Source organism: Python bivittatus, unplaced genomic scaffold, assembly GCF_059951505.1.
Source record: "Python bivittatus isolate LINGU-HERP-01145 unplaced genomic scaffold, Pbiv_v1 ctg000200_np1212, whole genome shotgun sequence".
Taxonomy (NCBI): domain Eukaryota; kingdom Metazoa; phylum Chordata; class Lepidosauria; order Squamata; family Pythonidae; genus Python; species Python bivittatus.
In genome coordinates, this window is record NW_028277040.1 from 15,288,088 (window position 1) to 15,312,322 (window position 24,235).

Here is a 24,235-nt window from a genome sequence, read left to right on the forward strand (position 1 = left end):
GTGGCACTGGTGATATGCGAACCAATAATTAGTCCTTTGAGACACTGCCACAGAGCAACGTTTTGGATTGTTGGCACATAACAGAAGAGGAACCGTGATTTAATATTCTCCAAGTGACAGCTTGTTTCTCAATTTTGTGGTAATGTCAAATTATGTAGGTAGCTGTATCCCATTTACAATAATCACTCCTTTGATTAGGGTTTACAGAGATCCAGAAAGCCATTAATTAGTCGCAAAGAGAGGTAGAAAACTTATCTCTGCTGCAATTTTAATTTTTTAAAAAAGTAGTACTGTGGTTATTTCATTCATTGTTATTACGGTGGTTATTTTATTGATTGTTAGTTGCCCAGAATCACATGTCAGTCAGGCAGTTGTATAAATCCATATAATCAATCAATCAATCAATTAATCCCACAGTTGTCTGGATTTTTGCAGCCCAGAGCCATTTGGCCTTCTCTTGATACAGCTTTCATATCAATAAATTGTAACTTGCGTCAGCACAATTAAACAACAACAACAAAAAGCTTAAAATAACTGAATTAAGCCTTTGGGAGCGTGAACTCCCATAAAATCACGTTTCTATATTTGGACAGGAGGAGCAGGATGGTGCCCTTCATTTTATTTTACTTATTTTATTTTATTTGCAAATGTCAACAATATAGAATGAAAGTGACAGTGACTAGTATAATTCTATAGCGAGATTAAAAAACAACACACACCTATCAGTACTTTCCAAAATGTAAATACATCTCTTTAATTCTTATTATTAATGTGATTGCTATCACTATATCTCTGATGCTATTAAAAGCCCATTTTAAAATCTACTTTAAAAAGTCTCGTCCTACATTTTCTTGCCAAGTTCAAAGGTAATTGTTATCACTTCAATGATTCTGTTGATAGCTATTGCCTATTCAGAAGAGACTAAGCTACAGAAAATGAATTTATACATTAGAAGGACCAATTTCCATTATATCTGGCTGCTATTAGTTAAAATACCTTGGGAAAATAGAAGCTGAAAATGTTTCAGAAAAGCAGACAGAAGTTTATGGCATTTGCAACACCTAAACTTGCTGGGAAAAAGAGAAGTACAAGTTGAAGCACAGAAACCTTGACATACTTATAAACAGTTACTAAGTAAATCAGAGCAAGATGTTCCCTTAAGATACTGAGTGAATAAGATGATCATAAAGTTGGAAGAGGTCCAATTGTTATCCCATTTTTTATCAAAATGTGGCATTATTTTCACAGATGCATTTCCCTATTCAATAGATCAGCCGGTATGATTCAGTTAAGAATCAGTGGATTCATGCTCTATTACAGAATAATAAATCCACAATATACATTAGACTGAGAATGTTTGCCTAAAAAAAGGACGAGCAACATCTGGCTCATGAACTCCAGGTAATTCCTTCCTTCCTTCCTTCCTTCCTTCCTTCCTTCCTTCCTTCCTTCCTTCCTTCCTTCCTTCCTTCCTTCCTTCCTTCCAACTAACCATCCAACCATCCATCCATCCATCCATCCATCCATCCATCCATCCATCCATTGATCGCAGTGTAAATATTTGGTTGTAATTTGGTTTGATTGGTAGACTAACTCATTATAAAGAATAAGAGCAAAATAAGATTTGGGAAAAAACAGAAAAAGGGTCCATGATTTTATCTCATTCCACCAATGACATCATAATGCCATTTTCCATCCAGGGGAGTACTAGTCTGGCAAAGTGATATGTTTGCCTGAACTCTGTCAGAAGACAGAGTTTCTCCCCAAAATAATTATTTCTGAATTGGGTGCAGTATAGAAACAGACAAAAATTCACACTTATCACTTCATCCTGAATGTGTGTCAGTACACTGCATATATAGTATCTCCTACTTGGTGGGATATGGGTAACAAGTTGTTGGTTTGGAAGGTAGTCTCAGAATAGTATAACCATGCTTGGGGTAAAACTAGGCTTTACTCCTGCATATAGCATACTTGTCAAAATGTGCCACATTTGAGTAATACTGTCCTTGCTGTTGGCAGGGAAGGCTACATGTAGCACATTGGTATGACTATGTGTAGAGAATAAAGGAGATGACCTTGAGAGAAATATGCAAGAATCATTTCATAAGCAAACAGGGCTGAAACCCTCTTTTAACACCCGAGAAGCAAGACAGCTTTCGAAATTGACTTGGGCAGGCTCATCCCTGACTCACTGGAGCCTAAGGGGAGGGGAAGTAAAGCACAATCAGGCTTGCAAGATTTTGTTATTATAGCCTATCTCCACAAAGTACAGTTTGAGTCTTCCTGGAGAGTTGATTTTCTGGTCAGGTCTACCTAAGGGGCTGACACTAAGGTTGATAACCTACTCTACACATTCTCTATCATACTAAAAAGCTTTATGTGAAAACTTTGATCAACCAAAACCATGAGAGGTGGTGGAGGTCGATATCTATGGGCTCATTTGGGGTCAGTCATGGCAAATGGAAGCTTGCAACTTGGAATGTAAAGAAGTAAAAGGTAAAGAGCATGAATTAACAAACAACATGAAAAAGAAAAATAGATGAAGGTGAAACTAAGATAAATGTAAGGACATATGTAAAAGATCTGAATAACAGGGTCAAATCTTGTGGAGTGGAGTTGATGGATACATGCAGAGATGAAGGCATGGTACTGAATACAAATATGAGTGATTGGTATGAAAATATATGTTGAGCTGGTTTGGTTATATAGAGAGACAATGTATACCGATTGAATTGCAATTCAAATACATGCAGGAAAACTGATTGGATCAAGATGAAGGGGAAGACAAAAATGTTGTGGCTGTAGAGAGCCATGGAGATGATCTTGGAGAAACTATGCAGCAGCAGTTATAAAAACATGCTTTAAATTTGGGAAATGAAGAAAACGTAAAAAAGAAACTCAAACTGGCTCCCCCTGACTCCTGGGGCATAAAAGGGAGGGAAGGGAAAACACAATCAGGCTTTCAAGAGCCTGTCTCCATGCAGAAGAGTTCCAGTAAAACTTGGAGTCCCTTTTCTGACCTGGACTACCATGAAGGGTTGATAGTAAGGGACTTGAGGAGATCCTGAAAAAAAGGGAAGTGAGAAGTTTAAAGAACAAATGCCAATGTATGAGTAACTATATGAACTTAGTGGAAGCAAGAATAGTTTGCAAGGATAGAAAAGTGTGAGAGGTATTGTGTAGCGAGCTGGTGCAAACTAGTTGCACCTATATTTCTTTTTTTTTCATCCTTATCATATGCACAAACAACACCGTTATTAACAGTTTCATACACAAGGCTAGAGGTGCATTTGCATGCTTAGATTATACTAACATCTGCCAGCAATGTGCCTCTGGATTCTACATAGGAAAAACAGGCCATACTTTGTGCAAAAGAATGAATGGACACCACTTTTACATCAGGATTAAAAATAAGGACAAAGTAATCTGAGTGCATTTTAATCTTCTGGGACATTCCATTATAGATCTTCAAGTAGAAGGTTGGAAGTTGAAACAAAGAGGTCTTCTTGAGCAGGAGGCAGCTGAGCTTGTATATATCAATGGGTTCCAGGCTGTCTCAGAGGATCTAAACAAACACAATGGGTTTTTAGCACATTACAATTGTTAACTATAAGGTACTGGTAATATGTCCCCCATAAAACCTCTGTGTGTGTGTGTGCCTGTGCATTGACACACAGACAGAATGATCCAGCCCTAAAACAGGGTGGTTTGTTACAGGAACTGATTCTCAAAAGAGTTTTCTACAAATCTCAAGGCCAGTGTAACATTTAAGTGTTGAAGAGCAGGAGGTTTCTCACCCAAGTCCCCTCCCCATGGAGCTCATTCTGTGACACTGGGATGATCATTCTCAGCCCTACCTACCTTATAAAGTCCCCTAAACCCTTTCTCACAAAAATTGTTCTCACAAAGAATGATGTCTTTGTGAGAAAAAAATTGTTCTCACAAAGAATGATGTCTTTGTGAGAACAATTTAAATTAAGAATGCTAGACTCAAACTGGAACAAGTAATTGATGTACTTCTCTTTTTGAAATGACTACTTTGTTTTTAAAATTGATTGGTTGCTAGTATTAGGTCTACTGTCTCTAGTGCAGATCTTGCAGCCTGGGCAAGCAATCCTTTAGTTTAAAGCGTGTGACAGCCTAGGATAGGGGTGGGCAATCTCTGATTTTTCAGAGGCTGCTGAGCTACTGTTCCAGGCATTCCTTTCTACTGACCATGTAGGTCAGGGCTTCTGGGAGCTGTCATTCACCAACATTTAGAGGGCCACAGGTTCCCCACCTTTGATTTAGGTGGACCAGGTTCAGGTTAATACCAACACTTTAAATTGAGCTTGGAAGGAAAATGGTCCCTAATGTAATCAGTGGAATAGACTCAAGAAGAACAATCTTCTGCACAGAACTCTTTTCTGAGTGCAAAATACCTCCCTGGGTCCTGAGAAAAATGCCACAGATAAAGAGACAGCTATGTCTGTTGAATCAAAAGCAATAGAGCCTACATTTATGGAATCTGCCACCATACTTGGGGGAGGGTAAACAAATTGGCCAGAGCAGCAAAGAAGCTGATAAATAACAAAAACCAGGATTAGGAAAATGCGGGAAAGTGCATCATGCAGTCTTGAAGTGAAAAGCAATATTACTGTCTCCTAGTTAAAAGCAAGGCATGCCAACCAATTTATGCAGATGATCCCAGTGAGTTAATTCTGAAGCAGAATCAATCGTGTTTCATTCTTCTACAGCAATTCCTGTGGGTTCAGGATGAATGTGCACAGGCAGCTGTTCTAGTTGATAGAAATTGGTTGCACAAGAATTGCTGCTCAGGCAAAAGGTCCAGACTGGAATGGCAAAGTGTAAGTAAATGCATTGCCACAGATGGAAATCATGTTGCTACTTATCAACAGCAAGAAATGAGGAGCCAAAATCATTACATGCAGCTTGCATCAATGGCGCATCTGTTCGTTTACGATATACTGCAGCTGTATAGTTCCTTTCTTCAGCTCGTGCACGGGGTGACAAAAAGTGTGCATTGTGTAGTTAAAAAGGAGTGGTCCCTATTTCCTGTTTAAAAATTGTCAATAGAATCAAAGCAATAACAATCAAAAAATCAAAACAGAATGAGATTGGAAAATACTAAACTGGATAAGGAGTCTACTGGTAACGTTATTTGTAGCCATTGAATTTGTTTTGGTAAGGTTCATCATAATGTAAATTTTCTTTGGGGAAAGGCTTCATAATAAAATTCGAAAACTTAATCTTAACTCTCTTCCGTTCTTGATTGCTGCCTGTCAATTATTAGGATTGGAAGCCGTCTTATGTTATGTGCTGTTAGATGTGAGAAAATAGGATCCTTGGGAGCTGCGTTCAAGATTTTCTTGCAGTGATAGTAAACTGAAATAAGTTAATCTATGAAGTAAAACATTTTGCTTAGAGCTTTTAGTTTAGTTGTCATCTTTTAGTTTAGCTCGCTTAGAGCTTTCTGTATTTTGTTACGATAGAAAAAAAGTAAGGCAGGAAGGTATTGCATTTTGAGGTGGTTAACATGCCTATGTTCATTGCACAATGAATAGCAGATTGAAGAATCATTTCTATTTATTTGTACACCACAAATAAATGATTCAGCATGACCTTCCTGGGATAGATGTCTTCATTAGAAAATGCAGAGCTAAAAGCAGTGTAAAGGCTACCATAGATAGTATGAAAGTGATTGGAAGGTTGGCTATGGTTCATCAGGCATAATTCTTTTAAGGTAGAACATTGAAGACATGAAGATGGAGGTCCCAGGGTGAAGGGATTTCCATTTGTCTCTCCAGGCAGAGTACCAGCTCATATGCAGAAAGACTTAGTTTAATCTGGGAAGACTCCTCAGGAAACCTTGGAAATTTGCTGCCAGTCAGTGTGTACTTTACCTGGCTTGATAGACAAAAGGTGATTTTCTAGGTTAACTTTTCCATAAGTACATTCAGGAAGCTAAAAAGTCCCCATCTTTGAGAGTACATTGTAGGGTTGGAGATGAAGCAAGGCAGGAGATGTCTATGTTGGCATAGGTCAAGCAGAGAGAGAAAGAAGTTTGATACTAATTTGCATTTGTCACAGCTTGATGTTTATCCATGAAATCAGTTCACTTACAAATTGCCTATTTACACACATATAAGTAAGTTCATGCACACGTATGTTATTTGAAGACTAAGAGAAGGATGCTTCTCTTGTACAAGCTGAAATTTCATTTCCCCATTTCCCCACTTTTTACAACAAAATGGATGTTTAGTAAGTGACACTGATAATGGCACATGCCTACCCCCAATGTAATGGCAGATGATGTGTACCCCCACTATTGTAGTCCCATTTTAACATCCCCTTCTGGAAAGAAAGACTGGCTTGCTCATTCCAAATTTGCATATCTCCAGAAGATGTCACTCTTGTTTACATCATGTACTTATCATAAAGAAATGCTGGTAACCTTCCCATGGATTCATTGTGTCTCTCCTAATCTCACTAAATTTCCTCTGGAGCTCTGTGAAAGAAAACACCTGAGTGAAACCATGTCTTTAGGCTGTCAGCCACTGGAAAATTACTACATGCACCGGACTAGGTGTCATTCACTCTGCCACCTCTTTTGTGCTACTGCAAATAGAAAATGCATGAGAATTGACAGGGAAATCTACCTAGATAAATGGCCTCATGCAAGCCTACCATCAAGCTAATCACCTAATAGCAAATCTCTTTTGCATGTGCTGAACATCTCTCATCAGTAAGCTTTTAATAGCACAGTTTTAAAGAAATTGAGCCATTGTCTCAAACAACTGCAGTTATGAAATGGCATCTCCTCAAATCAGAGATCAAGAATGAACTTTGTTTCCCCAAAGTTCAAAGATGGCTATAAGAATGAATGAGGAAGAGAAGGTAAATTTGAGCATCCTCATCAGTTCTGAATACATTTTGCTCTATAATAAAGAGGCTGTTTTATGAAATGAAACTTCTTAAGTCAGGGCACTTCAATGTAGTAGACCTTCTCCATGGAACACCCTTCTGACAGGTTATTTAGCAAGCAAATGTATGTAAATTGTCACAGGTACTGATCACAGGTACTGCTTGTCCCCATACTAAGATATAGCTTAATTCCATTGCTAAGGTCTGGGAAATAGTAGTTAATATACCTTCCCAGAATTTAGCTACAGAATTAAGGGTATGAGCCCCTTGTAGTAACCTACAAATTGACACACCATTCTAAGTTTTTCCAGAGGGATAACTATCTGGGATAGCTGATAGTAAAGAAAAGAAAAAGTGAAGACTTTTGGGAACTTTAGTCTAAGGATGCATAACTTTTCCAGGCTGGGAGTTGCACTTACAGTAGCTACTGAATGGAGTTTTGGGCATCTCACTCCAAAATGCTGTAGCTTGGGCTAGGCCAAATATTTAAATTTGATGAAACTTAAATACAGTTAGTGTGATAAATGTTCAGTCATGCATTGAATCATTTTCTTCATCATATTAAAAATGATCATTTGGAGAAGTATCTAAAGGCTTCAAATGAAGCTTTTAAAGGTCTCATATACCCAAAGTGTTTCAGGTTGTATTTACACCACCATAAATCTTTTTGGTTTATATCATCTTGAGTTTATTCATTGGCAGAACAGGATCTTCTTCTCTGGTGGCTTCTACAAAGAAGATTTAGACCTCAGCTGGTGAGAGGAGAGGCAGGAAAAATCCCACTGCAGACACACAAGTTCTCTCACTTCTGTGTATGTTATTTTATTTTATTTGTTTGTTATAATTCTATCCTGCCTTTCCTTCGGGAGCTCAAGGGAGCACACCTTTTTTCCCTATAAGGGCAATCCTATGAGGTGAGATTGTGCTGTGGGTCACCCTGTGAGCTTTTGTGGCCAAGGGTGGACTTGAACCTGGGTCTCCCCAGTGCTAGTCCAACACCTTCACCACTACACTACGCTTTCTAATCCTAGTTCTAACCCTTACTTTTTAAGATACGAGAAGAGTCTTATGGTGGTGTACTTCTATTGTATATTCTGTTTCCTAGCTTGCATTTGGAACTGAGGACCAACCACAATTCTGGTGCTGCTGGTTTGGTACTTTGGTTTGGTTTTGCTTTGATGGGAGTAAACGGAAGACAGCTTGAAATTAGGTGCACAATCAACTAGGAAGTAAATAATCTGTTTCATTTCTGCCTCAGCAGTGAGAAACAGCACAGGCTTCCGTGCCTTGTGAGAAGCAGTGGCTTTTTCTCCCTGATAATTTACATGCTTTTAAAAGTCTCTTGGCCTTTAGTCTTCATTTGCTGAAGCCACCAACAAAGTTTATTCTGAAAGGACAGGTAGGCAGACCCAAACGAGTATTCCAGGCCTCTGGACTAGCAGGCCTGCTGATCTGCGATACGTCTCCTATAACATGGGACCCTGCTGGGAAAATGACTACTACATTCCTAACTTTCTCAACGTCCAGTGAGTAACAGAAGCACTCTCAGAAAGGTGAGAAGACTAGGTGAAGAAACCTGGGTTCTTTCACCTTGGAGAAAAATGTCCTGCATTCTCCTAGGAAAGGCAACGGGGGGGGGGGAGACTGTTTTGATATAATTTTTTGGTCATTCAGTTATTGAAGAAAAGAATGTCTACAAAAATATATGCATCAAAAGAACATTAAATATGTTGAGATATTCTTGCAACCTGGAAGGTCACTTTCAGCAACTTAGATCATCCCTTTTGATGTTCCTGTTTTCTTAAATCAATAGATTCAGAGTGGAGTCTAATGATCAATAGCAGCAAGAACAGAAGGCATAGGTATGGTGAAGCTGTGGCTTCAGGAAGAGCCACTGAACCCTAAAGTAGCAGGTCACATACTATATTATAACTCATTATAGTGCATAATATATTTTTAATATAGATTACTGCTCTGATAGGTTTTGTGGAGGAAATGTATCAAGAAACAAGCAATATTTGAAATAGGGGAACATAGGGGAATGATGATACCTGCTACCAGTTAGTTTTTTTGATCAAAATAACATGTATGCATCATGTTGAAAATAATATATATGTGTATATATGCATATGTTTAGATAATATATTTAGTTAAACACAGGATTGTATTTCATGAGATTTGGAAATAGCAGTAGTAGTAGTAGTAGTAGTAGTAATAATTTTAGCATCCTGAATAAGGAGGTTTACCACCTGGATTCTAAGCTGGATTTGGGCTGGCATGCACATCCCCAATTGCATCAAGTTGCATTTGAGTAAGCAGAACTGGAGATAAATTTCCAAAAGCTCTAGTTCCTCAGTACCTTCCGAAAGAAACATATGTTGTTTCAGTTTAACTTCCAAGATGAATACATCCCATGATCTGGTGATTTCACTTGTGCTTGTGGATATCTGTTTCCCTACTGGAGATTCTGCTCCCGGGAAGCATTTTGTTTAGCCTAGTTTAGTTTTACTTGCTCCTGTGATCTCTGCTGGTGAGAAAAGCCCTTGAGTGCTGCTTTGCTGGCATGCTACTGTCACAGGAATTGCTGGGAAGCCACACTTCATAAGGCTCACTACAATGCTACCTTTACAGAGTTGCTTGGCAGTGCAGACCAGGCAACATGGTGAACAGAAGCTTTTCAGCCTTCTTGGTAGACTGATTTATGTTTTACTCGGTTTATATTCTGCTTCCACTGTAACTGACTCTGAACAGCTTACATATTCTATTCTATAAGAGAAGGTTAAAAAACATACAAAACTTTCAAAGACATTGCAGATAACTCAGCATTCTATGCCAGGGACAATAAACAAACTCAATTCAAAGAGAACAAGAAGGAACACTTTATAACACATCTGTCCCCCAAGGCCTGCTGGAAAATCCAGGTTTTAATTGCCTTTTTAAAGTCCTGCAAGGTTGCAGCCATATGAATCTCAGGGTTCTGCTGTTCCAAAGAAGGGGGCAGCAATTGAGAAGGGCCAAAGAAAAAATGAAAAGGAATCAGGTTCTAGGACTTTATTTGAAAGGACTAAAGATCAAGATTGTTAAAAGTAAAAGGAAGGAATATAAAGTTGGTTTATTTGATTAAGGTTAAAATAGCTATGTTGGTATCTCTGGTAACTCTTAATGGACTTTTGCTGATCAGGACTGAACAATGAGGCTTTAATGACTTGTTTATACATAAGAGATGGGATATGGGAACAAGAGATCATTTGTTGTATTTTAAGAGAAGGTGATAAGTTATTAAAATTGTTTATACTTGTTGTGATGAAGAGGGAAATCACTTCTTTATATATTTCTTTTCTTTTTCTTTACTATATTCTTATTTTTTTCTTTCTTTTCTATTTTTCTTTCTTTTCTTTTCTGAACTTTATTTTTCTTTTTATTCTTTTATTCTTTTAGTTTGCATTAGTTTTTCATCTTTTTAATTATAATTTTAATAACATTACTATTAAAAAAAGAAAAAGAAAAGGACCATCTCTGTGGGCCCTGACGGTGGCTTTCCCTGAGTGAAGGGACCCAAAGGCAGCCTTTTCTCCTGATCTTATCAGGCAGGCAGAACCAACGGGAAGAAAGCAGTCCTGAAGATACCCAGGGCCTCAGACCTGCTGGGCTTTTAAGCATCTTGAATCGCACCTGGAACAAACTGGTAACCAGTGTAGCTGTCAGGGTAGACATGTGATACTGTTCCTTCCCCCAATGATGTATTCACCACTGCCCTGACCCAGCTTCCTGTGGCTTTCCTGGAAGATCTCACCCACCAGGAAAGGCAGGGATCCTGGCTACAGATGGCCAAGGTGATGTCATGCAGAGCTCTCTCCACTTTCTCAGGAATAATTAGTTCAAGCTCATTTCAGATAACCTCACAAGAAGTAGACTTAGTCACTTCCATAGGACTTGCCCAGCTGGCATCCAGCTCTGAATGAATCTGAGCAATTTTATCCTCCAGGTGCTTCAAAGCCTTCTCATAGCAGCCCTGTTATGGAACTGTTCTTCTATTAATAGTTTAAAGAACAGATTTTTCTTTGTAGCACCCTGTTGGGAATAAAATATTTTGTAAATCACAAGACTAATGTACCTGCACAAAGACAGAAAACAAATCTGTGGAATGTGTGGGTGTATGATACGTGGGAGAACACTAGAAACACCCTTGTTTTTCTTTTTTGTGATGAGGAGGTAGAAAGACATTTATTAATTCATGGAAGCTCTGTAACTCGTTCACAAGTGATGCAATTTAAAGGAACAGGGGAACAGTTAGAGAAAACATCACAATTTATACTCTGCTGTCTATTGCCACCTAGCACTCAAGCAAATACTTCCACTGTGAGAAAAAAAGGAAAAGAAACTTTGCTATCTGGAGGGCCTGTTTAAAATGCTGGAGAAAGAAGGTCCATTTGAGCTACACCCTTTCCTCTCACAAAAAAAACCTAAAATAATTCTTGGGATATTATATCTTAACTGATTCGTGTTACTGGTTTAAACAAGAAGAGTTGATCCATCTGATCATTTCAAATACTGAATTTCACTGTTGATGGAGCCATTCCTATGTGCTGGATTCCAGATAACTGCTAAAAGGAAGGTTTTGCCATTTGATACTTGGAAAAATGCCTCCTACAAGTTAACTAGCTAGAGAAGAAACAAATGCCCAACCATGGATGAGAAGCAAATGCCAAACAGCATGAGTGTTCATTCCATAAATACTTAGCTTTCATGTTTAAGCTTTAATTTTTTAAACTGATTATTTGTTCTTTGACAAAGTTTTGAGTCAAGCTGTTCTATAAATGTTCATTTCCAATGAGTTTTAAGCATTTCGTTCAGCAGTTTAATAGTTACAAAATCTACAACTGGATAACTCTGTATTAGGATCAGTCAAAAGAACAAAAGGATTGCACAAGTTTTTGAGTTCTTCAGAAATCTTCATCAGGTCAAAAAATAAAATCTCCATTGCGATCAGCTTCGCTCCTAGTGATTACATGGAAGTATCCATGTAGTTTTCTTAGTAGCAATATTAATGTGGTTTGTCTTCACCTTCTTCACTTTCCACCCACCCCAGTCTAGTCTACAGCTCTGGTATTTTCTTGTGATCTTCCATCCCAGTACTAACCAGGTCCCATCTTGGTTAGCTTTTTTTAGATCAGCCAAGGTTAACTAGATAGTGCCACTTGATGTGATCCTCAGGTAGGATATTAGAAAATACAAGGGATGGGGAAGAAACAAAAAGTTGAAAAATTAGCTTCGTGAATGCTACAGCCATGATGTTTATAGCTCAGACTCAAGATAGTTTGGGTAAGCAGGATGCATTTATTAGCAGTGGGTGTAACTGGAGACCAAATCAAGAAATTGGTGGTCCCCATACCTCCTGTTCTAAAAGTGTAAGTCCTCAGCCAACAGCTTTCTTGCTGCATCAGTGGTGCAAAAATGGGTAAGGTTCAGAGTGGGTCCTATTGGAAAGTATGCTGTCTGGGTTTATCTAGGGGTTGCCAGGCTCCCATCCAAACTGTGGGACTTTTCTGTGGCAGGCATGTTTGCAGTTCACAGAGGCAAAACAAAAAACTTCTGCCTTGCGCTGTGAGGGGAAGATGGGAAGACCCCACAGCAGATGACAGGAATGTTATAGATGGATCAGCTGTCCTGGTTTCCAACCTCCTCCCTGCTCTTTTCACAATGAAACTGAAAACTTTGGACTGCTGTCACTGAAATAAATGAAGTGCCATTTTGCATCCAGTCAATAACAACAATCCTACTTTCATTTCTGTTTCATTTTGCTGAGCCTTTCTTATCTTCCTTGATGTTGCAAGGAGGAAACAAAAAACAACCTCAGGGTCAAATAGAATGGATTTGTAATTCTTAGAAACAACTTTCCTATCCTTTCCCCCTTTCTCCTCCTGAGGTACAGCTAGTATAATTTTATTCATTTAAAATTAAACTTTTATTTGTTTTACATATGCTAATTCTAACATAGCTCTACAGACCCATATTTTATGGGTGTGAAGAAGGAATGGCAACCTTTTGAGGGCCTGGCCCTTGTAATGGTGTATGAGAATGACCTTGGGAGACAGGATGAATAGCCACAGACTGGGAAACTGGCACGTAAAAGGTTTCTCAGGCCACAGAAGGAGAGAAGGGTGTGGGAAGCATTTCGGAAGGAACCCTCGGTGGTTTTCTGGAGAGTAAAAGGAAAGGAGGGGGGAAATACTTTCAGTCTTGCAAGATTCTGTTAATGTAAACTTACAATAAAGATAGAGTTAGTAGTCATGGTTGTGCTTCTTGTCTGGACTACCTCAAAGGGCTAACAGGCCTCCACTAAATGTTGGGGAGGAGGGCTTGTTGTCTATAGTGTGTGGACAATGATGCAAATGGGAAAGGCGATATCAAACACATTATAGAGAGATTCCCACCCACCCCCATGTTTTGTGGGGAGAATTGGTTTTTTAAACCCATGTTACATTAAGGGTTTTGTGTTTTGTTCTGTAAGATAGTGTCTTATGCAACACAAAGCAAGGTAACTCCAAGTCTGGGTGTCTTTATTGCTTTGTGCTAAATCTTTTGACAGTAACGAATGATAAGGCAAGCAGTTAGACAGGTAGCAATTAAGGCTTGGTGAGTTCAAAGAGTTTGTAGCTACTTTGTAATGTGAGCAGATCGCAAGCTGCTAACAGGCGGTATTCAGAGGCAGAAGCAGGGAGGTAGTCTGAAGCAGTCCAACAACATACAGCAACAAAATTCTGCAAATTGGTCCAAGAGACAAGCCAGGGATCTGAGCACAGATCAAGAGGCATGAGGGATCTGAAGCGTGATGCCACAGAATCACAGCTCTGAAGCAGGAGAGTGGTTTCCCATAAGGAGAAAGAGCAAGGAAGTTACTCTTATCTGTCCCAAGTTGCTGGCATGGCTTAATTAGGGGATATGCTGTCCTCTCCTCTTGAGATGGGCTGACTGCATTTGCTCTGCCCTCCTTAGCTGTTGGCATGTTCTCGGGCCTGGCACATCAAGATCTGGCCCCTCATTGTCTGAGTCGCTCTCCATCTGGTGTGAGTCAGCCCCCATCTGTCTCTGGGAGCTGCTTCAGCTGTGTGATGACCTGCTGGCTTTCCAAGCTGACATCATCAGGTCTGCCTCTTCAGGCTCGGAGTCAGAGGATGCCATCCCAGTTAGTAGGGAATGGCATGGCTGAAATGTAGTGGCAGGGTTGGAGCAGAGTCCAGGACCACAAAGGGGATTGGGAACTGCAGGTTGCTTTCAGCTCTTGTCCTATTGCTAACTCAGACTCAGACTCCAACGGATAGTTAAGTCTGCAGAAAGGATAATTGCAACCCGCCTGCCTTCTATAGAAGAACTATATACTGTGAGGGTCAAAAGGAGGGCAGAGAATCTATCCATCTGCAGACTCTTCCCATCCTGGATATAAACTGATCCAACTTCTTCCTTCAGGCGCTACAGAGCACCATATGTTAAAACATCTAGACATCGGAATAGTTTTTTCCCTTGTGCCATTGCTCTGTTAAATACTGCATGACTCGATATGTGCTGGACAGTGGCTTCTTCCTTTGAAAAAGTTATTTTACTGTGTAGTGTTATTGTTTATTATTTTTCTGTTGCTATCCAAATGCACTGTTGATCTTGCTGTTCGTCACCAAAGACAAATTCCTTGTATATATTTTATACTTGGTCATTAAAGTATTTTGTATTTTGTATTTTTTTTATTTTAACAGTCAACATTTCTTCTGTATAGATGGCTCTCTTAGTGCAGTCATGCATATTAGTCATGGAATTTTACAAGGAATCCAGACAATGTTATCTTCTATTTGTAAACCTCCCATCTTTCTTCACCTCTTCTACAATTTGCTTTCCAGAGAAAAGGAAAGTTAAAATTGCTTTGTCTGGTGGAAACTTTCATGGATTTTGTTGTTGTTGTTGGAAGGAAAATGATAAAAGGAGGGGGAAGGGAGGCACATGAAGATTCTTCTAAAAACAGGCAGCCCGGTATCCCAAAGTCACCTCAACTTATTACAACTTTTTGTTTTATGAAACCCCAAACAACCACAATAGCCCAAAATTATTGGCAGACTTTTCCAAAACTGTCGTGTAGGCTTTAAAATAGGCTAACTATAGTTAAAATGAAAGAAAAAGAAAATAGAAGAAAAACAAAAGAACAACAATTCCATTATCCACACGTGACTCATAGGTTTACCCATCTGGTCTTCAAAAGAAAAACAACAACAAAAAAAGCCAAATACAGCCCTCTAAAGATTTCCCGCTCACCTCTAATGGAAAGTTTCTCAATATGAAATATACTGAAGGAATTTGAGTCTGATGGTGAGTTCTGTATCCATACTCAACAATCTTTAGCAAAATGGTGTCACTTTGGTCTTAAGACTACCATACTCTTACAGGGAGAAGTGTCAAGGAACATGACTTTGCATTTTATGCAAGGTATATTTATTATTTTTTTACATTTGTATCCCACCTTTTCTTCACACAGCTCAAGGTTGCATTCATGGTTCTTCCCATTTCATCTTTGCAACGACCTTGGAAATAGGTTAAGCTGAAAGATTGTGACTGACTTCAACTCACCCAGTAACCTTCATAGCTGAGGAGGAATTTAAAGAAGGCTCTCCGTTTCTACTCTAACCATTATGTAGTATCTCTCATTCAATTTGCAGGAATTGTTTGAGTGAAGAAAACGTCTTACTATGGTTTATGTGGCTTTCATTTCACCTACAACTTTACACAATCCCAGTTTGTCAAAACAAACCTCGGAGGGTACAAAGAACTGCAAAGAGAAAGTGGAATTGATGGAAGCCAAGTCATAGTAAAACAAAATTGGTTTTTAAAATGGATCTAAAAGCAAAATTAACCAGAGTTTTAAAGATACAACTGCAGAAAAATGTCTACTCACATTTCATCTCAGTGCATTAAGGAGCAACAAAAGGTGTTAACCTTGTGGGTTAGCTTTTCCAGTTCAGGGGGATGTAGAAAGCTTCATTTTGCTAAATCTTGCTTTTGACCTGGGTTGAGTTGAAGCAGACTGCCACTTCCAGCCCACCTACTCCACAGAGTTGATGGGGTATAAAATTAAGGGAGACATTATTCAAATGTCTCCTCTAGAAAAGGTAGGACACCAATGCAAATCTTCATCATAATTCACTCCTAATCAATTTTTTAGGCTTTTGGAAGCTTAAGGTTTGTTGGTACTTTCAGGTATACTTGTGGAAAAGGTAAGTTCATAACAGACGCAGTATCTGGGTATTTCTTAGGGGCACTTCAAACAAGTAGGTTAGACATTAACAGTGTTTGTTGTAAGCCTTGGAAATCTCCTAGCATTGCCCACAGCATGGATCTGAATAGGTAACTTATTGTATGGAAGCTTCTTATTCATGCAGCCTATGTATGAAGGCTTCACACATCCTGAACCTTAAGAAAGATCTTTAAATTACGTGCCACATTCCTCTGAAGTGGGTCTTAGTACTAAGGGTTAAAAAAAATGCCCACTCCTGGAAAGGTGACAGCAACCTATTCCTGTCAGTGGAGAAAGATCCACAGGCTTTCCAATGATCCCTTTAGTTAGCCCAGATCTTTCTTGCTAAGTGGGCTAAATGTAACTTTTATAATAAGAGTGATTATTATATATAGTCAACATATGGAACAGTCCTGGAAAAGGAAATGAGAAACAGAATGTGAGAATATTATGGGGAGAGGCAAGAAATGACAAGACCAACCGACAGTGTCCAACTGAGGTGACAGCTTGACATCTATTGTTACCATTCTTGTTCAGAAGAACTGTTTCAGATGGCACTGGCTCCTGCAGTCAGTTTAATAGCCAGGCTGCATCACAAGTGCGATGATATTACAACAGCCTCCATTAGTCAACAGGGTTGGCTATGAGACCGGAACAGTCTCCTGTGACTGTTTGATAGTTGCCATTAGCAAGGATGGAAAGGTGACAGCAACTTGGCTCAGCTGTGTATTTTTCTGCCCTGAAGGAAAGTTTTTTTAAAAAAATACCAATTTAATAAATATATATATATTTTAAAGGTAGAAAGGAAGGAAAATCAGCACTATTTTATTTGCTTCTTGAAGCATTGTTGTCATTTTCTTTCCTTGAAGTTGATGGAGAATCTCATCCATGGATGGTTTTTCATACAATGACCATACTGATGTAGCCCTGAGGATGCTGGAATGGTCTAAAGAGCATTAAAGAAATACCTTTGGGGGTGGATCTCAGTGCCTCAGCTATTTATGCATTTAAACTGATCCAGAAACTTTGGTGAGAACAAGCTTTTTTATCACCTTTTAGGAAGTAGCCAGTGTGTTCCACAAAATCCTCTCTTCAGATTCCAGAAAGTTCACCCAACAGAGAAATACCCTATTAATATCCCAGTCACCCTCTGGGGGAGATGGGCAGCATACAAATTTAGTAAGTAAGTAAATAAGTAAGTAAATAAGTAAGTAAATAAAGAAGTGATAGTTAAGAAACACAATATCACCGACTTTTGCTTCCTGTCATTTGTGCTTTTTGGTAGCGAATATGCCAATTGGAAAGGTATACTTCAGTGAACCTAACTTCCATATTGGCTGATCCTATCTACAAAGACCCTTAACCCAAATCTATGGGGAAAGTTTTCAGTCTACTCCGACTGTGACCATACCACAGTGCCTTATAACCTAGAAATTGTGGATTCACAGTTCAATCCTATTTAGATTCAGTAGAACCATTCTGGGCATACGTTCTGCTCTGAATAAGGAGAGTAACCTACTTGTTTACATTCTTTCTAGCTTAACTGGAATGCAAGAGGGGAGATGTAAGTGGTATAGAGTACCTACAGTCAATTAATACAACACATATTTCTGTGTAATACATAACATTGTAAAATTACATACAAGAGGCATAATATCTGTGCTATTGAGGTATCTGCCCAGCTGATTTGAGCTGACAAGGTCGACATGCCCCGGGTTCCTTTGATTAAACGATGTCATGCAGCATCTTTGTTGCAGCATCTGCCCTCTGGAATGAGGTTCCCCCTGAGATCCAGGTGGCTCTCACCCTGCTGGCATTCTGAAGAGCCATGAAGACCTGGCTGTTCTCCCTGGTCCTTGCACTTCTCTCTTTGTCTGAGTCTGGCTCTGCTTTGTTTGCTTCCGTTATATTGTTCTGGTATATTGTAAGCCACCCATAGTTGTTTGGAGCTGGGCAGCGTAACATTGAATAAATAAATAGCCTTTCCCAATCTGGTGTCCTCCAGGTGCACCGTGTTGGGCATTCTGGGAGTTGCCATCCTATCATATTTAGGAGATGCCAGATGGAGCTGTGCCAATATGTAACTCCAAGACTCAGTTCATCAGATTGAATCTGATGATTCCAAACAATTTAGACAATTTATGTGCTTGGGCAAAAACATTGTTAAAGATCAGTTCAAAGTCTGAATCAAACTGAAACAATATGGATGTATGAATTATACTGATTTCCCAATTGGTTTAGAAGTTTAAGTTGAATTGGATCTTAAATCTAAACTGTACCAATTATTCGAGTTGAATTTTGTCAGATTTGCACTGTTCTAGGGAAGACTGCTGTACCAGAATAAACATTCCTCATGAGATATGTGACTTCTCATCCATTATGCAGAATTCTTTTTCACAGGCTGATTACAATTAAGACAAGAAAAATAGAAACAATGTCTCCAGGTCTTTATGAACTCAGTAGATAGATGGCTGGGGTGTTAGAACTGCTGGCCAAGAAAAGATTCTAATTTGTCTTCCTATTTCCAGCTAAGAAAACACACTGAAATAACATTTTTTTAGCCAATGTTCCAGGAAATTCTGAATGTGAATGCATAATGCAGGAGGATTTATACAGCAACATAATTACAGATATTGGCCCTTGATACACTAATAGTTTGCAGATATCAGAAACCTGGATTGTGGGGGTCTTACGTAACCTTATTTAAAACTATAGACAAATTGAAGAATATTAACTTCTATAGATAAGCCTTGCCTATCACATCAGGCTAACATGTCTTCAACAGAAGCTGAAGGAGCAGGTAATCAGGAGAGATACCTATTGAGTAAGCAGGATCCTAAAGAGCTTTTTAGTCTATCTTGGGCTCTTGTTGAGACATGCTATACAGTATTATATAGGGAAGCAGTTCAATGGAGAAAGTAGGCCCAGAATAACCTAAGATAAGGAATCAAAACAAGACCTTTGCTCAACAGCATGGATTTCATTTCCTTCTGATGTAATTGTTTGCACCTATCCCAACCATGTGAATATAATTTTCCCTCTCTCAAGATGATACTCTACACATCTGATAAAGGGGTTGTAGTCTTTGCTAGAATACCTGCTGTAGTGTTTAAAGATCACAAGAATCTGAGTTGTTTTTGCTGTTACTTCTAGACTACCTCTTTGAAATGCTTTTTGCATTAATAGAATTTGCTTATGGCAGTTACCAGGTGAAAAGGGCAAATAATGGGAACTGTTATTTTGTGGGGAGAGCATAGTGAATTACTTCAGCTCAAAACCATTTGAATAAATGTGAAAAGGCTTGGCACTTCTAAGAAAACATCTCAACCCTGAAGCTGCATTTGTTCAATATTACTGGGTTTCCACACACCTGGACTGGGTGTAGTAGAACATATATACTTAAAAAATCAATTAAGATTGGGCTCTAGACATAAGAGTTCAGAGATCTTCCTCCTCTTTCTCTGTTCTTCCTCCTTTAACTTGCATACCACTGTTGGTATAGCTCCTGGTGGTTATTAACAAGATTATAGATAATATAAAACATCCATGATGAAACATCAGTAAACATTTTTAAAAAATCCTTAATAATGGGATATTCTAAAAATCCACCAAGAATATATAATCTCAGATGGCATTCACTCAGTCCACAAATGCTTTTCAGAAGGACTCTAATCTTTTAGATTACTGGGGGGGTGGGAGGGAGTCTCAAATCAACCAGGAGGCCATGCCAAAGACCAGGTATTACTACCGCTGAAAAACAGCATCTCCTAGCCTCAGTCCCTGGGGTACTTCCAACAGCTTCTCCTAGGACAGTGTTGTCCAAACTTGGCCACTTTAAGATGAGTGGACTTCAACTCCCAGAATTCCCCAGCCAGCCATGCTGGCTGGGGAATTCTGGGAGGTGAAGTCCACTCATCTAGGACAACTGAACTGGCCAGATTGATTCTAACTGGAGAATGTGATTCTGAGGGTATTTAGGTACTAAAGACATATAGAGCTTTATAGCTCACAACCAGGAGTTTGAATTCCATCCAAAAGTTTATTGGAAGCCAGTGCAGGGCCCATGGCCCAGTATAATAGGTGGATCCAGCAGCATCTGGGTGAGCTGTGTTTTACAATAGCTCTATGGCTGCTGGTCTCTGGAGTTTGTTCAAAATAAAGGATAGTCCATCAAGCACAGATAAAATCTCCAACTCCCAATCATCGCCACCACCACCACCAAACTAGTCCTGACCTTCTCTTCCAACTCCTTCCTCAGTATCTCTATTCCTCATCTATGCCCTCCAATCATAATCTCCACAATCTGGACCATTCCAGTGCGCATAAACTCTCAAAAACCTACACTGAAACCCCCCATTCTGGTACCTCGGTATACAGCCCTCCACTGCCAAAAAACTCCCCACTTCAACATTCCTAAAATATTTATACAGTAGAGTCTTGTTCAACCGACCTTCGCTTATCTGACATTCCGTCTTATCCGACGGCCCTAAAAAAAACACAACACGCATAAATTGGCGATAAGAAAAGTGTGCTGCTTGTTTGCGAGCGTGAGTTGCTCCTGACAGTGCGGCGCCGCAACGCAAAAATCGATTGCAACAGGCGCAGCGGATTTTTTTTTTTTTTTACCGCACTCAATTGTTACTGTGTGTTATCCGACATTTTCGCTTATCCGATGTTCTGCCGGCCCGTTTATGTCGGATAAGCGAGATGCTACTGTAATTAAGAACTCTTACAAGGAAGCAGTCTGCACCCCAGTGCCGTAAGACCCCGCTGTATTAAAACAAGTAATCCGAATATGCCGGAATTGTGGTCCTGGTGGGAGAACTTTTCAGCAATCCATCTGTTTTCTGGCTATAGCAAAAAACCAACAGCTTTAACAGATTTTCCTAACCTGCAGAAAGCACAGTTCCTCCACTAATAACTTGCTTCAAAGTTCCCTATTATTATTTGGTCAGCTGGTTTTCTGGCTCTGTGTGCTGAAAAGCAAAGCGAGCATTTATTCAGCTTCTTTTCCCTCCTGCTGCACCACTTGGCGCATGAAATGCTCAAAGGTAGTAGAGGGCTGGTCTCTGCCCCAACCAGCTTAAATTAGAATAGCTTCTTATCCCATGCCCCTCCCTCCTACAGATTTGCCTTAATTTGGGCAGGCCGGTTTGCACGTATATGTGCCTAATTGGAAACAATCATATAATGAGCATTGGGTGGGATTCTGAGATCGGCCCCTCGTGTTGTGTGCAGAACTTGCAGGGATGTTACTGTAGCATTCCAGGCAAGTGGCTCTTCAGTCTCTGTTTAAAAATTTTCAGTGGTTTAATAGAGCCTTCTGTCCCTGCCCCTCCCCCAGGCAGCTTTTGGTCTTATTTTGCAATGAATGGCATTTTATCATGAAAAGAGGAAGTAAAGATGACAGCGTTTGCCACTAGCATTCTCACCTATAACACAATAAGAATGTGGTGGCAAGCAGGAGCTATACTGATTGATCTTAACATTTAGCTCACGTAGACTATGTATTCCTCTTGAGTCTGTTCATTATCCACACACAGGCTCAAACACAAGTGGTCTTACGTACACTGCTAAAGCGGCTGACCAGCTCCACCCAACAGCTACAGGTCTCTCAAACTACGTGAGCTACAGTGGGCCAAAGGCTATTACAGCAATCAGTAGCATATCTAACAATACTGATCCTCTATTATTCTCTCGCTTGCTGTTTGAGGACCTCCTTGGCAGTGGATTCCTGGATTTCAGCCATGAGATTCATCCCGGGTATGACAAAGTGCCCCATAAATCTTCCCTAAATGTCCATTTTAATTACTGAGTTAGGTGACTTAACACTGTTCTTTGTTTGTTTTTGTATGGGGAGGGAGGACTCAAATAAAACAGAGGCACAATAAATAGAAACGAACAGCAGCCGTCTGAATCCTATAATTCTTCAGGGAAAAAGAGAAATGTTCAAACAAGCTGTAATTGGTTCCAAAGCTACTACTCCACTCCCTGCTTTGCCTATCAGCAGAGATTCTCATAAAACACAGTTGTTACTGTTTTTCAGTTATTCTGCCCCTGTTAGTCTCTCTCAGGAAACAGACGGTGTTCCTAGAGAGCTCCCTGTTCTGATTAACCCCAGGTATGGACTGAAGAGGAGAACTGCTTTCGGCTACTTCAATACATCATCTTAATTTCCCACAATGTGTTGGAATTATACTGGACATTCTGGACCGTTGGTAGAAAAACATTTAAATGCAAGGGACCCAGGGCAGATGACAATCCATGATAGGACACCATTCTGCTATGGTCTTCCCACATCTGCCAATTAAATGCAATAAAAGTGAGTTTGCAGGTATAGTGACATTAATCATATTGCGGCATTATGCAGAGTATGGACATCTACCAGAGCCGAGGGCACCTTAGCTCTGTCCCTGGCTCATATTGTCACCCATGTGGAGGACAAACATTTTTATTGGAAGTATACTTCTCTCCATGAAGGCTGTTTAGGCAGTTGAGGACAATTTGGGTGCTCATGGAGAGCCTCCTGGGATAGAGGTAACTAGTTTCCTATGATTTACAAATGGATAGTGAGGGCATAACAGAATTTTCCCATAAACTGTCTCCTGTATATGTGTGTATGTGTGTGTTGCTTGAATAGGGCCACACTGTCATGCATTTTCCTTAATTAGACATTAAGCAGATGATGAAGAATGAAAGGAGTGGCTGCTTTTTCAGCTTCAAGGACTGTACATGTTGTAAGACATCTCTTGAACTTTATACTGTAAGGTTTATCTGGTAAGAAGCTTCGGCTGACTTTGTGGCTGGGCCTCCCTCAGAACAGAATGCCATGGTTTGGTTGGCATGACAATGCATAAAATATAGTTCATTGCTAGGAGAGATGTGAGTTTGAGAAATACAATTCTCCTATTCTCTCCATTTTGTTCTGATAACCTGGGACATTACTATCAGTGATTGCAATGTTCGGCAGAAGAGAATTTGATTTCCGAGACTCTTTGAGTTGGGGGCAGAGTAATATTGAAAGCTGCCTCAAGCTGGATTTGTTGCAGGTCAAGCTGAACTTCATCTATATGGTAAAGTTCACTTCTAACAACTGAGCGGCTGTGAGAGGCTAAAATCTAGAAACACACTAATCTGGGTTACATTTACTAAGGAAAGCAATCAAATACAGTTCCATCAAGCATGCAAAATGTGGGATCATCCTTCTATTATAAAATAAGGCCTTGTAGTATGGAAGCAGAGATAACAAGGACAGGATGTGGCTGTAAGTACTCATCATGATTCCAGAGAATCAGGAGAAGCAGCCCTTCCTGTTCATTTCCATTCTAATTGTAACTGTTACTTAGCAACTGTAATAGGTAAGATTAAAGTCTAGTCCCTGCTTCTTGAAGTTTCTGCTACACACTGTTAAAAGGAATCGTGGATGATGAACAGCTGTAGGCCCCACTGTCAGCATGTCCGCGCTGTTCTCTGTAGGAAAAGTTTTAGCACAAATTAAATATTTCCTCTTACATCTGCAGTAAAAGATAGGAAACCAGAGCAAAGGCATTCCAAACACTTTAGCTGATTTTAATAACAATCATTACTTCAATAATCCTAAAACTTTGGGATCTTGCTTGCGCTTAGTTTAAATAATGTTCGGGCTCTCTTTTTCCCTCCACCAGGTACATTCTGACATTTCACACAAAAATCAGCAAGTAGCCTTAAAGGATTATGTTAACTTTCTAGGAGTCCAGAATAGTTTGCTACAACTATTTTAAGCTTCCTGTTATCCCATGGAGGAAAGGTAAGTTCACTAGAAAAAATGCAGAGAGGAAAAGGTTTGTGAATACAATTATGCCTTGGAGAATGCTTTTACACTGTGATAGTAAGGCTGTTTTTCCCACTGTGTAAACTGCATTAATTACTAATCTATTGTGTTCAAGTAATTTATCTGTTTAGTTTATGAATGGTCCAGTTCTTAATCTTATTAGCTGAGGAAAAAAAAATTGCCCAGAAATATTATAGCTGTACGCATAGGCTCTAAACTGAAGG